General features: G+C 38.6%; 1 protein-coding gene across 4 annotated transcripts in view; it reads left to right on the top strand.

Moving 5' to 3' along the window:
* LOC106093040 (autophagy-related protein 16) overlaps window positions 1–13,433 on the top strand; it is a 552,907-nt gene that overhangs the window by 321,506 nt on the left and 217,968 nt on the right. The window lies entirely within an intron of this gene.

Below are 13,433 nucleotides of genomic sequence, written 5' to 3'. Positions count from 1 at the left end.
ATATAAACCGATCTGGGGTCTTGACTTCTTTAGCCTCTAGAGGGCGCAATTCTTATCCGATTTGGCTCAAATTTGGCATGACGTGTTTCGGTATGACTTTCAACAACTGTGCGAAGTATGGTGGAAATCGGTCTATAACCGGATATAGCTGCCATATAAACCGATCTGGGGTCTTGACTTCTTGAGCCTCTAGAGGGCGCAATTCCTATCCGATTTGGCTGAAATTTGGCATGACGTGTTTCGGTACGATTTTCAACAACTGTGCGAAGTATGATGGAAATCGGTCCATAACCTGATACAGCTGCCATATAAGCTGATCTGGGGTCTTGACTTCTTAAGCCTCTAGAGGGCGCAATTCCTATCCGATTTGGCTGAAATTTGGCACGACGTGTTTTGTTATGACTTCCAACAACTGTACTAAGTATGGCGCAAATCGGTACATAATCTGATATAGCTGCTTTATAAACCGATGTGGGGTCTTGACTTCTTGAGCCTCTAGGGGGCGCAATTACTATCCGATTTGTACAACGTTTCTCCCATGACCTTCAACATATGTGTCAAATATGGCCTGAATCGGTCTATAGTCTGAAACAGCATCGGTCTATAGCCTAAAACCGCACAACAGAGATACCATTAAAAGAAATCGACAAATTTGATCCATGATGGAGGGTATATAAGATTCGTCCCGGCCGAACTTAGCACTTACTCATTGCTTTTGTTTTCCCAGTTTGATTTTCTTTCCTACTTTTCCCTTGCCTTTTCCTTTTAATAAAAACCAACTCTCCTTGTTTTGCTGTGTTTTTTTTCTGTTTTTCATTCACAGCTTACTTTGTTCGACAGGCGAAAAATGAAAACTAGAACGTGTGATTAGCCGTCATTTTTTGTTTTTGCTAAATTAAAAGTCAATAAACGGTAAAAAGGTCAGCTTAGTATTTTAGAAGTCAATACTTGTTATGAAGAAGGGCTATGCTATGAAGCCAACATCCAGAGAATAAATTGGATGTTACATTGTAGACTAAAGAACAAATTGTCGGCGGGAATGCAGTATTGGGTGCAAAATACAAATTTGAGATAGTTTAGTTAAAGAGATTTTGTTCTTTTCGAAAGGGTAATGAAAAAAGCGAAATATTTTTTTTATAAAATTTTTAATCTTCCTCAGTATGGGCTTTTCCTGGCATAATCGCATTCTCCCCTAGGAAATCACATGAAATGTGATGGAAATGTTTTACAGCATGAGAATATGAATGCTTTTACCAGTGATTTCACCAGCCTTCCAGATATCTTTTTTTGGTTTGTTAGGTGGGTTTGGATACCCTAATTTGGGATAAAACTTCGTCCTCATAATTAACAAATTCTTTGAATTAAATCCGGCTTAAAAAAAATATTAAAAAATCGGCCATTTGAGAGCGGTTCTAAATTCACCTGTTCTGGGTATCGGGCCACAGAGATATCCCAGGGAATTGTAAGGCGGACGAGCTTCCAAGTCTAGGAACTACCCTACACATTTCAGGGAAACTGAAATCTGTGGTAGTCCTCTAGCGACATGTTAGCTAAGTTTTCAGGACCAGACCCAAAGGACAACGAATGAAAGATGGTCACAAAGGAGGGGTTGTGAGCATTCCAAAACTATGTGGCCTTATGCAGACTTGAAGAGGTCAACCGTCACTGGTTGGAACAGACGTTTCAATCATTGTGTCCATCATGACAGATCACTGTCTAATCGGAAAACATACTGACAGGCTGAAGGTGCAACGACTTTTGCAGAAGTTGTGAGGACATCGAAGAGGAAGAGACTATAGAACACCTTCTGTATGTGTGTCCCGCATTAGCAGTTAGAAGCAGTTTTTCTCTTAGGTTCTCATTTCTTTGAGAACCTGTCTGACTTAAAGGATTTGGACATTCGCAAGTTGTTGGGCTTTTTAAAGTAATTTGGATGGTTAAACGGTAGGAAATATTTAGAAGCCATCTTCCTTCTTCTGTTCCTGTGGTATCACAGTGGGCGAAAACGTCTTAGTGAATCTGATGGCAGATTGCCACTTAAGCCCAACCTAACTCAATCCCTGTAGTGTGAAACGGATATAACTGCCATACACTGGTCTTCCGATTTCACTCGTAAATGCCTTAATTTTTTCCCGATTTTGCTGAATTTTGACAGAGTGAGTTGCGTTAAGCCCTCGGTGATCGTCTTGTAATTGGCCAAGATCGAGCCATATTTCACTATAGCTGCTATGGGTTCATTGATGCTGCATTTTCAACCGATTTTGTCGAAAAGTGGTTATTAATACACTAGCTGACCCGGGCCCGCTCCGCTGCGCCTTCTTTTACTTTATATGGAACAAAAGTTTCCTTGGAATAGTAATTTTCGACAATTAAAGATCTTTTAGTGTAATGCCATGCTACGAGAATAGTATATCGCCTGACTAACAGTTTAACAATATAAGTACCTTCATCTGAATCCCATATGATCTTTATTGGTCTACGAATTTAAGTTGGGATGTAAGGTGTACTCTATTCTTAAAAGACTTCATTTAAGCCCGATATTCTCATGATGTCTGATTTAGTGGTGTTTTCGGGGAAAAAGTGGTCCCCCAGATACTTGACCCTGAAAAAATATCAGCATCGTTTTCTTATCTCAAATACCATTTATTTAAACCCCATATTGCCATATGGTGGCCCCATAGACTCTTGTCCCGAATATTGATCTAAAATTCGTGCTTTGTTCCCAAAGACCTTTCATTTGACCCCATATTGCTATGGTCGTAAATTTGTCCCCTTTGGGGGATGTTTTTGGTGAGAGGCGGCCCCCCAAATAGTTGGTCCCATATTTGGATATCAGACTTTCAAATACCTTTTATTTAAGCCCCATAGTCCTATGCTCAGTAAATAATTCCGGTGTTTTGGGAAAGGGGTGGACCCCCAGAAACGTGGTCCCACATTTGGATATCAGATTCGTATTCTACTCGCAAATACCTTTCATTTGAGTCCCATATTGCCATGGTCGGTAAATATGTCCGATTTAGGGGTGTTATGGGGCTTGGGGTGGTCCGCCTAGAACTTGGTCCGACAATTGGATATCAGATACGTTTTGTTATCCTAAATACCTTTCATTTGAGTCCCATATTGTCGTGATTGATGTAAATATATGTTTGGTAGGTTTTAGGGTGGGGCAGCCCCCCTAGGTACCCCATCCGAAATTTGGATACCAATTTTTTATTTTTAGGGTACTATATGAGAGCACACAAAATTTCGCTTAAATCGCACCACCCATCTCCGAGATCTGGCGTTTCTGAAAATTAGGGTAAGGGGGAGGGTCCGCCCCCCCCTTCAGATATCAAAAAATGTAGTACCCTATTTTCACCTCGGGGTCATTGTGCACCATCTGTGAAAATTTCAAGAAAATCGGTTCAGCCATTTCTGAGTCTATAAGGAACACACAAACATACAAACAAACAAACAAACCTACAAATAAACACAAATTGATTTTTATACCCTCCACCATAAGATGGGGGGTATACTAATTTCGTCATTCTGTTTGTAACTACTCGAAATATTCGTCTGAGACCCCATAAAGTATATATATTCTTGATCGTCGTGAAATTTTATGTCGATCTAGCCATGTCCGTCCGTCTGTCCGTCTGTCCGTCCGTCCGTCCGTCTGTCTGTCGAAAGCACGCTAACTTCCGAAGGAGTAAAGCTAGCCGCTTGAAATTTTGCACAAATACTTCTTATTAGTGTAGGTCGGTTGGTATTGTAAATGGGCCATATCGGTCCATGTTTTGATATAGCTGCCATATAAACCGATCTTGGGTCTTGACTTCTTGAGCCTCTAGAGTGCGCAATTCTTATCCGATTGGGATGAAATTTTGCACGACGTGTTTTGTTATCACATCCAACAACTGTGATAAGTATGGTTCAAATCGGTCCATAACCTGATATAGCTGCCATATAAACCGATCTTGGGTCTTGACTTCTTGAGCCTCTAGAGGGCGCAATTCTTATCCGATTGGAATGAAATTTCGCACGACGTGTTTTGTTATGATATCCAACAACTGTGCCAAGTATGGTTCAAATCGGTCCATAACCTGATACAGCTGCCATATAAACCGATCTTGGGTCTTGACTTCTTGAGCGTCTAGAGTGCGCAATTCTTATCCGATTGGAATGAAATTTTGCACGACGTGTTTTGCTATGACATCCAACAACTGTGCCAAGTATGGTTCAAATCGGTCCATAACCTGATATAGCTGCCATATAAACCGATCTTGGGTCTTGACTTCTTGAGCCTCTAGAGTGCGCAATTCTTATCCGATTGGAATGAAATTTTGCACGACGTGTTTTGTTATGACATCCAACAACTGTGTCAAGAATGGTTCAAATCGGTTCATAACCTGATATAGCTGCCATATAAACCGATCTGGGATCTTGACTTCTTGAGCCTCTAGAGGTCGCTATTATTATCCGATTTGCCTGAAATTTTGTACGACGGATTCTCTCATGACCATTAACATACGTGTTTATTATGGTCTGAATCGGTTTATAGCCTGATATAGCTCCCATATAAATCGATCTCTCTATTTAACTTCTTGAGCCCACAAAGGGCGCAATTCTTATTCGAATTGGCTGACATTTTACACAGGTCTCCAACATATAATTTAATTGTGGTCCAAACCGGACCATATCTTGATATCGCTCTAATAGCAAATTTTTTCTTATATCCTCTTTTTGCCTAAGAAGAGATGCCGGGAAAAGAACTCGACATATGCGATCCATGGTGGAGGGTATATAAGATTCGGCCCGGCCGAACGTAGCACGCTTTTACTTGTTATATATAAGATGAGGTGGTGGGTATCTAAAATTCGGCCCGGCCGAACTTAATACTTTTTTTTAGTTTTTTTTTCATATTTTTTTCTAAGATATTTCTGAATATTATTTTTAATGCACGTTATACATATAAACTTGAAATTAAAAAATTTATTTCAGTGCAATTGTTTTGCACTGGCGATAAGGAAGTTTCGTGATAAGAATGAATGTTCATATGCTAATCTGTCGGGCGAATTGTTTAGTCTTGCTATTAAATTTAATTGACGGCAGAGTAGCAAAGTAGCATTTTTTCTTAGCATACGTGTAAGAAACGTTTTTTATAAGTTTAAGGCAATTGCTGACATCTGTTTTATGCTTTGAGTATTTACTTATTTTGCAAGTTTTGTTTATCAACAAATAGGAATTTTAAATGTTATTAGGTTGCCCAAAAAGTAATTGCGGAGTTTTTAAAAGAAAGTAAATGCATTTTTAATTAAACTTAGAATGAACTTTAATCAAATATACTTTTTTATACACTTTTTTTCTAAAGCAAGCTAAAAGTAACAGCTGATAACTGGCAGAAGAAAGATTACAATTACAGAGTCACAAGCTGTGAAAAAATTTGTCAACGCCGACTATATGAAAAATCCGCAATTACTTTTTGGGCAACCCATAATTTTGGATAAACTTAACTTTCTGGTAGATATGAACAGTCGTATTTTGCCATCGTTGTTAAATAAATTCCAAACATTGGAATTTAAATTGATTCAGCTGGGCTTGGGATAGTTGAGGTGGGTCGAATTCATGAAATACACTCAATAGTCTGGGGAAAAAAAAATTAAGTGAGGCATAAAGTGCTTCGTGGGCATTGGTAATAATAATGTCATATTTTTTATATTTTATTTTTGGTTGTTTTTTTTTTACAAATGTTTAAGTAATCTCGTCCCTGTTAGTAATGAATGCCCTTTTTATCTCTTTGCAGGTATGTCAACTATAATAATTAAAAACTTTTGTAAGTAACCAAAATTTTTAACGAGAATCAAAAAGTTATATGAATATTGTGGTCCACCTAGTAATTGTGCAACTTTTTGTGATTCATCCCATAAATGTCCTCACAAGATTTTCTTTTGCGGTCATGAGTCCTACTATCTGTTTTACAAAGGCTTTACAAGAGTGGATTAAACTACACTACTTAGAGGTATGGTGGGCCGAATTACAAATTTCCCAATTTTTATGGGCTAATTTTATACATATTTAGTTAAAAGTTGACTTTGAGCATCACTTGATATGAATGATCAATTTTAAATTGCCTTGATATACAAAAGTATTGGGTTGCCCAAAAAGTAATTGCGGATTTTTTAAAAGAAAGTAAATGCATTTTTAATAAATCTTAGAATGAACTTTAATCAAATATACTTTTTTTACACTTTTTTTCTAAAGCAAGCTAAAAGTAACAGCTGATAACTGACAGAAGAAAGAATGCAATTACAGAGTCACAAGCTGTGAAAAAAATTGTCAACGCCTACTATATGAAAAATCCGCAATTACTTTTTGGGCAACCCAATATTTTATAGAAATTTTGGGAAAAATTGCATTTTTAATGAAAAATTTCTTTAAGCTTATTGTCTAATATAAAGCTTTTTTTATCATAGATAGGTTGGTTATAATCTTGGGAATCCATCACCATGGATTCTGCTAAAATATAATCTAATGCATTTACTTTCTTTTAAAAAATCCGCAATTACTTTTTAGCAACCCAATATATACTTTATGGGGTCTCAGACGAATATTTCGAGTAGTTACAAACAGAATGACGAAAATAGTATACCCCCATCCTATGGTGGAGGGTGTAAAAATGGAGATATTGAGCTGACACTTTGGCCAGCTTCTTTCTTTTGTCCATAGCCAGGTAAAGTTCGAAGATGGGCTATATGGGAATATATCTTGATGTAGACCCCATATAGACCACCGATTTAAGATCTTAGGCCATTATGTGATTTTGCTGAAATTTAGGACATGGACCACTAGATAAATTTCTTGAATTTGTCCTCTATCTGTCCTGATTTGGATATAGCTACCATATAGACCGATCTCTCGATAAAAGGTCTTGGGCCCATAAAAGCCACATTTATTGTCCGATTTTGCCGAAGTTTAACGCTGTGAGTTGTGGTAGGCCCTTCGACATCATTCTTCAATTTGGCTCAGATCGGTCCAGATTTGGATATAGCTACCATATAGACCGATCTCTCGATGGCTAACGAAAGCCACATTTATTATCCGATTTTGCTGAAATTTGGAAAAGTGAGTTGTATTGGGCCACTCGACATCTTTTTGCAATTTGGCCCAGATCGTTCCAGATTTATATATAACTGCTAAAAAATCTATCGATTTTATGTGTTGGACCCATAAAAGTCGCATTGCGCCGAAATTTTTGGACAGTGAGTTGTGTTAGGCTCTTCAATATTCTTCTGCAATTTGGTTCAGATCGGTCCAGATTTAGATAAGCTGCCATATAGACCGATCTGTCGATTTAAGGTGTTGGGCCCATAAAAGGCGCATTTATTGTCTGGAGTCGCTCTCCCGATTTAAGGTCTTGGGCCTATAAAAGACGCATTTATTGTCCGATTTCGCCGAAATTCGGGACAGTTAGTTGTTATGGGGCCTTCGACATTCTTTGTCAATTCGGCCCAGATCGGTCCAGATTTGCATATAGCTGCCATATAGACCAATCTGTCGATTTTAGGTGGCCCAACACCTCAAGTCGCATTTCGCCAAAATTTTTGACAGTGAGTTGTGTTAGGCCCTTCAATATTCTTCTTCAATTTGGCTCAGATCGGTCCAGATTTAGATAAGCTGTCATATATACCGATCTCTCGATTTAAGGTTTTGGGCCCATAAAAGACGCATTTATTGTCCGATGTCGCCGAAATTTGGGACAGTAAGTAGTTATGGGGCCTTTAACATCTTGTATCAATTCGGCCCAGATCGGTCGAGATTTGAATATAGCTGCCATATAGACCAATCACTCAACTTAAGGTCTTGGGCCCATAATAGACGCATTAATTGTCCTATTTCGCCGAAATTCGGGACGGTGAGTTGTGTTGGGCCACGCGACATCTTTCTCCAATTTGGCTCAGATCGGTTCAGATTTGGATATAGCTGCCATATAGACCGATCTCTCGATTTAAGGTCTTGGACCCATAAAAGGCGTATTTATTGTCCGATGTCGCCGAAATTTGGGATAGTGCGTTGTGTTAGGCCACTCGACATCTTTCGGCAATTTGGCTCAGATCGGTCCAGATTTGGATATAGCTGTCATATAGACCGATCTCTCGGTTTTAGGTTTTGCTGCCATAAAATGCGCATTTATTGTCCGATGTTGCTGAAATTTGGAACAAAGAGTTAAGTTAAGCCCCTCCACATATTTCTGCAATTTGGTCTAGATCGATCAAGATTTGCATATAGCTGCCATATAGACCGATATCTCGATTTAAAGTCTTGGCCCCAAAAAAGGCGCATTTGTAATCCGATTTCACTGAAATTTGACACAGTGACTTATGTTAGGCTTTTCGCCATCCATGTTGTATATGGTTCAGATTGGTTTATATTGTAGCTACTAAAAAGAGCAATATTTTGTTATACACAATTGAACAATGAGTTATTAGCATTTGGTCCAAATCGGAACATATTTCGTTATAACTGCTATGGGACATAAGGTATGCAATTTTCCCCGAATTTTGATGAAAGGTGGTTTACATATATACCCGTCGTGGTGGGTATCCAAAGTTCGGCCAGGCCGAACTTAACACCTTTTTACTTGTTTAGGTTTAATTTTTTCTCGATCCACCCTAACATATAACAATCGCAAACAATTTTGTTTTTTTAAATTGCCCGCAACTTTGACGGTTTGACAGTTTTACTCTCAACCATTACTTGTTTATATTTACATTGATTCCTTTCCACTTTGTTTTTGTATTTTTAGTGTTTAAAGAAAAAGTCAATATTATTGTTTTTTTTTTAGCAACAAATTGATTTATTTAAGTTAAATAACGCAATGCTCTCTATCGTAATGTTGAATCAAGCGAACCATCCAACCATCACTCTTTCCATACATCAATCAGTCAAGCATTTCATTTGAGGCAATTGATCATTTGTTTACAACAGCAACCAAAGCAAAATGTGAAGAAAAAATTGAGAAGCTTTCAGCTTGTGAACCTGCTTCGTTATATGGTCTGCCATATAATAGTCTGAGACGCTGGCAAAGCTCTAGACTTTGCCCAAGATACTAAATGTTTGTTTTTGTTTTTCTTTCAATGAAACACTTTTGATTTTATTTTCCCAATCGCATATAGATTTCAGGTTTTTACAAAATGCATTGAAGTGAAACCAATAACAGTGGATGTGCAATATTCTCCAAAAAGTCATAAACAGAAGGAAGGAAATATGTTTGCAGTTTGCTGTGTTTTTGGTTCACTAGTTGCGCTTTGCTTTTTTTGTTGTTTTCGTTGTAGTGAATTATTAAATATTTTAGTTTTGTTTGTTTTTTAAAATTTGTTTTTGTTCATGTGAATCTAAACTAGTTTTTGAACACTACATATGGTCATAGGCGACAAATAAAAGAAGTTCAGTGTTTCTGAAAGTAGCATCATATGAAACTTTGAACGAAAATATTTTTCAATATTTTGTTTGTTTCTCTATCGAGACGAGCTCAATGATTGGATATTTCCTTTGCAAATGGAAAAGGAAAGCCAGAGATCGCAACACACACCTACCACTATGGGACGCGTTTCGTAATTTGGAAACAATTACTCATCAGCCATATTAGGTGTGAAGGCTTCAAGGGACGTAAGTTGGAATGTTGTACTTATACCGAATTTGTTGCGAAAACGCCTCTATGATATAAATGCCACATTAACCACGCTCGACAACCTTGCCTATTAGCTGTACTTTTACCAATGCATGTGTTTTTGTGAAATGACAGATTTTTTGTCTACATACACAACTCCCATGTTTGTTTGTCAGTTTGTAGAACTTTCATAATTTCTATAAAACTCACATTTTTACAAAATTTGTTTAAGATTTTGTTTTTTTGGAAAATTTCTTCAAAACTTTGTTTTTTAGAAAAATTTTCAAAATTTTGATTTTTGGAAAATTTCTTAATTTTTTTTTTTTTGTATTGAAAATGTCGGTAATTTTGAAAAAGTTGGACTTTCTAGGCCGTTTCTACAGTAAGAAAGTTTATTAATAACTAAATTACTAAAAGGTGCATTACAGCGAGCTTGGGACCTGTAGATCTAAGAAGATGGGTCGAAAGTGGTCTTGTCCTAAATACGTCTAATACAGAGGTAGTTTTTTTTTAGCAGGAGATACAAATTACCTACAGTGGCACTTGTCTACTTGAGAGGAGTGAAGAAAGTGCAAAATACCTGTGTATTTTGCTGGACTAGAAATTGAACTTCTAATCCAACATTTTGGAAAGGGCAAGAAAAACAAATCTTGCCCTACTCACCTACAAGAGAGGCATTAGTAAATGTTTGAAATTAAAACCGCATGTCAAGCATAGGGTATATACTGCAGTTGCCAGACCTATAATGCTCTATGGTGCTGTGGTCTGGTGGACGGCGCTTGAAAAGTCCACCTACTGTTTAATACTCAGCCGGATTCAACGTATGGCTTGTTTGTGCATTGAGGACTACGCCATCTGATGCACTGACTTTAATACTACACCTTATGCAATAAGGCCGCGGAAGCCGATGGGTTGCCGGCTGAACTGTTTAAGACAGGAGGTAACACCCTGATAAGGCGTATGCATCAGCTTGTCTGTGCTATTTGGCTAGAATAATGCATACCCCATTATTGGAACCTCAACATACTCTGCCCCGTACACAAGAAAGGGGACAAGACGGTATGCGCCTACAACAGAGGCCTAAGTCTCGAGCCCATCGCATACAATGTACTATCTAGCGTACTGTGTGAAATATTTAAGTCTAAAGTCAACGAAATAATTGGGTCCTATCTGTGTGGCTTTAGACCTGGTAAATCCATTATAGGCCAGATATTTACTCTGCGCCAAATCCTGAAAAAGATTCGAGAAGGACAAATCAACACCGCATGACAAATCAAAGCCGCCTTCGACAGCCCTTTACGTACAAAGGTATTTCAATCTCTGCAAAACTGTTAAAATAGGAAAAAAGAAACTCCACAGTTAGAATAGGGAAGAACCTCTCCGAACCGATTTCTACCCCGCATAACTTTTGACTGAAGAGTCGGATTAAAAAACATCATACTCCAAACTTAATGTAAATTTTGTAATAAAATATGGGCAGACCCTTAGAAACATGCTCCCACACTTGGATATCAGATTCGTATTCTGCTCCCAAATACCTTTCTTTTGAGTCCCATATTGCCATGGTCGGTAAATATGTCCGATTTGCAGGTGTTTTGGGGTTTGGGGTGGTCACCCAAACACTAAGACCGGAAAATATATCAGCAACGTGCTCTATTCTCACATATCTATATATCATTTATTTAAACCCCATATTGCCATTGCCCTCAAAATTGGATATCAAATTCGTTTTCTAATCTCATTTAAACTCCTTATTGCAAAAGTCAGCAAATATGTCCAGTTAGGGGTATTGGCCCTAAAAACTATGAATATTTAGTTTCTCTCTCTTTGAGACCCAAATTGTCTTGGTGAGCAAATACGTCCTATTTGGGGGTTGTTATGGTGGTGGGACGTCCGCTAGACAGTTGGCCCCCTAATGTTGATATCAGATACGTGGTCTACTCCCACATACCTTTAATTTGAGCCCCATATTTCCATAGTCGGCAAACATGACCGGCTTGGGGGGGTGTTTTGGGTGATGGGCGGCCACTCAGTGAGTTGGCCTTGAAAATATATATCAGATTCGTGTTCCACTTTAAAAATGCTCTTATTTGAGCCTCATATTGCAATAGTCAGCAAATACTTACTATTTGGGTGGGGTTGTGGGGGTGGGGTGGCCCCTTAGACTCTTGTCCCGAATATTGATCTAAAATTCGTGCTTTACTCCCAAAGACCTTTCATTTGAGCCCCATATTGCTATGGTCATAAATATGTCCCCTTTGGGGGATGTTTTTGGTGAGAGTCGGCCTCCCAAACACTTGGTCCCATAGTTGGATATCAGCTTCGTATTCTACATTCAAATACCTTTTATTTAAGCCCCATATTGCCATGGTCAGTAAATAAGTCCTGTTTGGGGGATATTTTGGGAAAGGGGTGTACCCCCAGAAACGTGGTCCCACATTTGGATATCAGATTCGTATTCTACTCGCAAATACCTTTCATTTGAGTCCCATATTGGCATGGTTGGTATATATGTCCGATTTAGGGGTGTTTTGGGGCTTGGGGTGGTCCCCCTAGCACTTGGTCCGACAAATGGATATCAGATACGTTTTCTTATCCTAAATACCTTTCATTTGAGTCCCATATTGTCGTGATTGGTCTAAATATATGTTTGGTAGGTTTAAGGGTGGGGCGGCCCTCCTAGGTACTCTATCCGAAATTTGGATACCAAATTTTTATTTTGAATGTACTATATGTGTGCACACAAAATTTCGCTTAAATCGCACCACCCATCTCCGAGATCTGGCGTTTCTGAAAATTAGGGTAAGGGGGAGGGTCCGCCTCCCCTTCAGATATCAAAAAATGTAGTACCCTATTGTCACCACGGGGTTATTATGCATCATCTGTAAAAATTTCAAGAATATCGGTTCAGCTATTTCTAAGTCTATAAGGAACACACAAACATACAAACATACAAACAAACCTACAAACAAACGCAAATAGATTTTGAGATTGTATGTTTATAAGTCGGACATCTAGAATAACAGACGTGGTTCTTATCGTCTCCCTATGCCAAAGCAACATCTCTGAACCTGTTTTATTGTCCTTAAGCTGCACTTTTTCTCCATCGCAGTCCTTCAAACTACTGAGGCGTAAGTTAGTATTGCCTAATCACGCTCCTGTCGAATCAGTGGACTCTTCTCGAATTCAGGCCCTATTTCAGTCCCGTCTACATAGGGTGAGCCTTACCATTGCAAATGCAAATTTTGCCCATGAACATTCCACTAAGGAACAGGGGCAAACTTCTCACATATCAATGAGTGCAGTCCGATTCAAGTTTAAGCTCAATGATTAGGGGCCTCCGGTTTATAGCCGAGTCCGAACGACGGGCCGCAGTGCGACATGGCATAGTACCTCACAAATGTCGCCAGCATTAGGAGGGGAAAACCACTGCTGAAAATTTTTTCTGATGGTTTCGCCAGGTGAGCTTACATTACGTGGCATTTTTCGTTCAATTTCGTATTCAAGATCACTCCTTACTACTCATTCCCTTGTCGGATATCGACACCGTTTTGTTAAGGATATGTGGTGCTTCAAATTGGCTCACCTTCATCTAATGCGTAAACAGACAGATTTCAGTCTTCTCTGAGTTAAACTTCAGATCCCTAGGTTTTGCTTAGTTGTATGCCATCGTATGGTTCATATGCAGGATTCACTAATAGAAGGTTAGGTCACTTGAGAAAACATAAAGTGGAAAGGCCCCATGAACATCATTAAGAATGACAAATCTACCGTTTGAAAATGTCAT

This window comes from Stomoxys calcitrans, chromosome 2 (assembly GCF_963082655.1).
Source record: "Stomoxys calcitrans chromosome 2, idStoCalc2.1, whole genome shotgun sequence".
NCBI lineage: Eukaryota > Metazoa > Arthropoda > Insecta > Diptera > Muscidae > Stomoxys > Stomoxys calcitrans.
The sequence above is the reverse complement of the archived record's forward strand: the minus strand, read 5'-3'. Positions and strand labels throughout refer to the sequence as shown.